Genomic DNA, 4,485 nt, shown 5'->3' with positions numbered 1-4,485 from the left:
TTTTATATGTCTGAACTTGTTCCCAATACCTTAGCATATTTTTCAGTCAGCTGAACATGGATCCGAGAATTAACAAAAAGTATATTACATAATAAAAATACAAATTTAATATATTAAAAAATAATAAAAATCAATAATAGCATAACACAAATTACATAATTTTTTTTTTAAAAAGTTTTTGAAGTTGCTTTTTTGTAATAACTGGTTATCAATTATAAAGTTTGGGGTTAATTTTGAATAATAATAAAAAGTTGAAGGGGTTTATTTGATTATGTGTCTAATATTTAAGAAAAAACCCCACCGCCTTATGTATTTTATGTTTGTTTATGAGATATTTTGTATATTTTCATTGGGGTTGAGAAAAAAGCAAGTAAGAAATAAAAAGTTTATGTGGGTGTTTTGAGACCGAAGCAAAACAGAAACCGAAAGGAGAAGAAGAAGTTGGTTATGTAATTCTTAATCTGGTTAATTAATTGTTGTTGTTTGTTTGTATATCTTTGTCAATCAAGATGAGTTTTAATTAAAAAAAAATTATCTTACAGTGTCAATAAACAGAACCGAATAGTTTTTTATGTGGGGAGTTTGAAAACTGTTATTATGCTAATTTTAGCATAAATTTGTATTTTGATATGTTTATATCAAATGATTGGAACATGAGTGACATAATCAAGAGATGTGTATTATGGGATAACAGTCGCATAATCATGAGATGTTGTATTTTTGGGATAAGAGTGATATAATCACCTGTACGTGAAAACTGGGATTTTGATCAAAATAAAGAAGCTGTTATAGCATGTTTATGATGCGACGACTTTGAGTTATCGCATCTTCATGATGCAATGACTTGGGTTATCACATCCTATTGATGCAATGAGTTAATTTTATCGCACCCTTATGATGTGAGAAGGGAGTTTGTTGCATCCTTGTGATGCGACAAGTTGAGTTGTCACATCCTATTGATGCGACAAGATGTTTTTATTCTATGTACTGGATGCAATGAGATGGGTCCTCACACATGTGTGATGTGAGGAAATGGGGTTGTCTCATCCTTGTGATGCGAGAAAATTATGGTTTTATCTATATGATGCGATGAGTTTATGTATAACGCGACAAAGGGGTTATTTTATTATTGGATGCGATAAGTGGGTGTGGTCTCATCATTTTGATGCGACAAAAAGAGGTTTGTTTAATAAAACGTTGATTATTTGTTATTTATACAAATATGAGTTTTATAAAAGTGTTTTGGTGATTTTCATCCTGTAATGACAATCAAAGGGATTTCTCACTAGATCTCATGATGTAACCCTCATTTTGGTGTTTTAAAATGTGCATTACAAGTCGGGCATAATCGGATGATAAGGGGAAGGGGAAATTATGAAGAATTTATGATTGCTTGCATGCGGATTTTCGGGATGATGTGATATTGTTGTACCTGGATACTTGTTATATTTACAAGTCTTGTAATGGGATTATGTGAAAAAACTTGGAAGTTACTTTTGTAATATAGTGAAACCAAATGTGTAAATTTGTATTTCATGATGTATGAAATTTGTTATCATATGCAAATGTGATTATGGAATGTTACAAGTTTGGTATCAAAAAACTGAGTTTAAGAGATTTAGGTATTTCACTTTTTGGTACATATACAATAGTAAAAAATGCTAAATCAAACTCTCAATTATAAGCAAGAAAAACCAGGATATCTAGTGTAAAAATGTGTATGCAGGCCACAAAAGTGTGTTGGGTGCATGAAAAATGCTACTTGGTTGTTAGGATAAATCAGTTTCATTTGTAGGGTTTTGTTTTCATCTTAGATATAATAGTTTTTTTTTTTTTTTCTTTTTTTACAGAAAGCTTGATTTCATTTCGGTGATTACAGAACATACGCTACCTAGCTAATTAAGGAATCAGGTAGCATGTGTTTTCATTTGGGTAGTAATAGTATATGATTCTTTACAGAAAATCAAGTTCCATTTTCACGATTTTTGATTAATAGTAATAGTATCCAATTCTTTACAGAAAATCAAGTTCCATTTTCACGATNATTTTCACGATTTTTGATTAATAGTAATAGTATCCAATTCTTTACAGAAAATCAAGTTCCATTTTCACGATTTTTGATTAATAGTAATAGTATCCGATTCTTTACAAAAAAATCAAGTTCCATTTTCACGATTTTTGAATAATAGTAATAATATCTGATTCTTTACAGAAAATCAAGTTCCATTTTCACGATTTTTGATTAATAGTAATAGTATCCGATTCTTTACAGAAAAATCAAGTTCCATTTTCACGATTTTCGAATAATAGTAATAGTATCCGATTCTTTACAGAAAATAAAGTTCCATTTTCACGATTTTTGAATAATAGTAATAGTATCCGATTCTTTACAGAAAATGAAGTTCCATTTTCACGATTTTTGATTAATAGTAATAGTATCCGATTCTTTACAGAAAATCAGGTTTCATTTGGGTGATAAAATTAGGTTTAGGGTTCAAACAAAGTACACAGTTTGTATTAAGCAACCATGTACTTTATGAATCTATTGGAACTTTAGCGCCACATATATTTATTTGAGATCATCGTCTTCTTTCCTCTGTCTTCCCACTATTTATCTATTTAATATACCATTACTTTCTAGAGGAATACTTGTTTAACTACATGGTTCTTCTCATGCATAAATTTGGGTAGATAAAGACTATTGAATCAATAAGTTTGGGTAAATAGAAAAGTGAGTTTCAGCGTCGCGTCTTTAGCGACGACATGTTTCAATAATAAGCAATCGTGACAATATGTCGTTTTGATTAGGGGCGGAGCTAGAAATTTGACTTAGGGGGGTTTGGTCATTGAAAAGGGTCTTACTTTGTTGTAAGATGATATCGATCAATGTTATATCCGAATTACTATTCAAAAATAAACTTTCAATTTATTTTCTTACTGAGACGGAATAGAAATTACTAAAAAACTTACATCACAGACCAACAAATAAGCTTTGCCAAACTTAATGTTCAAAGGATCGCCAATCCATTTTTTCATTAACTAATCTACGAGAAACAAAAAAAAATTAGTTAGACCATTGATACATTTGAAAAAAACAAGTACATATTAAACCAAGAACGATTATGGGTCATTCAAAATTTCTTCTTTTGGCTTGAAAAATGTACCAATGATTCATTTTTTCACGCATATTTAACGTAAGATTATAAGAAATTAACCACAAGGATAGTGCCTGATTGGTTTGAGCTTAGCTCCAAAGGTTAAAAGTACCATGAGGTCCCAAGTTTAAATCCAATGAGGAATAAAAATCCCCTTGTGGCCACGGAGGTTCAAATACAATGACTCCGGGCTATCTGCAAAACAGATGGTCGTCCTGGGATTAGTCGGCTCGCATAGCGGGTTGGATATCCAAGTTAATATAAAAAAGATCATAAAAGATTAAGAATCTCATCTTTCAAAATTCGAATATATAATAATTTACACTATGCTATTCAAAATTCGGAACATTATTTACTATTATATTTATATAGTTACATTTAGTTATTGGATCAAACTAGGGCATTGACCTAAACACTAATCCCGTAAGCACAACTCGGTAAGCGTTTACTGGTAAGATTCATGACTATCACTTACCTTACTAGGTAAAATTTTAGTCCATCAAAATGACACCGTACGTATGCAACAATTTACTCGATAAGCGTTAACTGAGTAAGAGTTGTCACCTCATTTGTCGGGTAAAACTCAGGGTCCTTGTCATTACTCTTATCGGATAAGATTCTCGATTCTTACCATCTTAATCCGATAACGTTATATGACTTGATAAAAGCTTATCATGTAATTGTTTGGTGAATGACCCTAAGTTACCTAATTTGCTAAGATAAAGGACCGAATGTGAAGTTTGGAGAGCCATCGCAAGCAACTGATCTGCAGGGACAGAGAAAGTGGCTCAACAATAAAAAGTTTTATTCTATCATTGGGATTGGGAGGGGCTTAGGGGTGGAGTGTCTTGAGACGTCTTTAATATTATAAAACGTTTAATATATGTAAACTATAACATGTAAATCTATAACAACATGTAAATCTATATAACCTATAACACAGAATTTCCATATATTCAACCATATTGGAACTATACATTGGTCCCAATCTACAACACTATACAACTGATTGAATAACACCGCAAACTTTGTGTTATTGATATCACAATACAAAAGAGCAAAAGCAAACTTCCAATTCACTACTAGAAAACAAGGTATCAGCGACGACTATCAGCGAGGGAAAAAATCCCTCGCAGATCAGCGAGGGATCAGCGAGGGAATAGCCAAAAACTGAATCCCTCGCTGATCCCTCGCTGATCTGCGAGGGATCAGCGAGGGAAACCATTTTTGACAATTCCCTCGCTGATCCCTCGCAGATCAGCGAGGGATCAGCGAGGGATTCAGTTTTGGCAAATCCCTCGCTGATCCCTCGCAGATCAGCGAGGGATCA

Source organism: Cynara cardunculus, assembly GCF_001531365.2.
Source record: "Cynara cardunculus var. scolymus isolate 2C chromosome LG 2, CcrdV1, whole genome shotgun sequence".
Lineage (NCBI taxonomy): Eukaryota > Viridiplantae > Streptophyta > Magnoliopsida > Asterales > Asteraceae > Cynara > Cynara cardunculus.
This window is presented reverse-complemented; position numbering follows the sequence as displayed.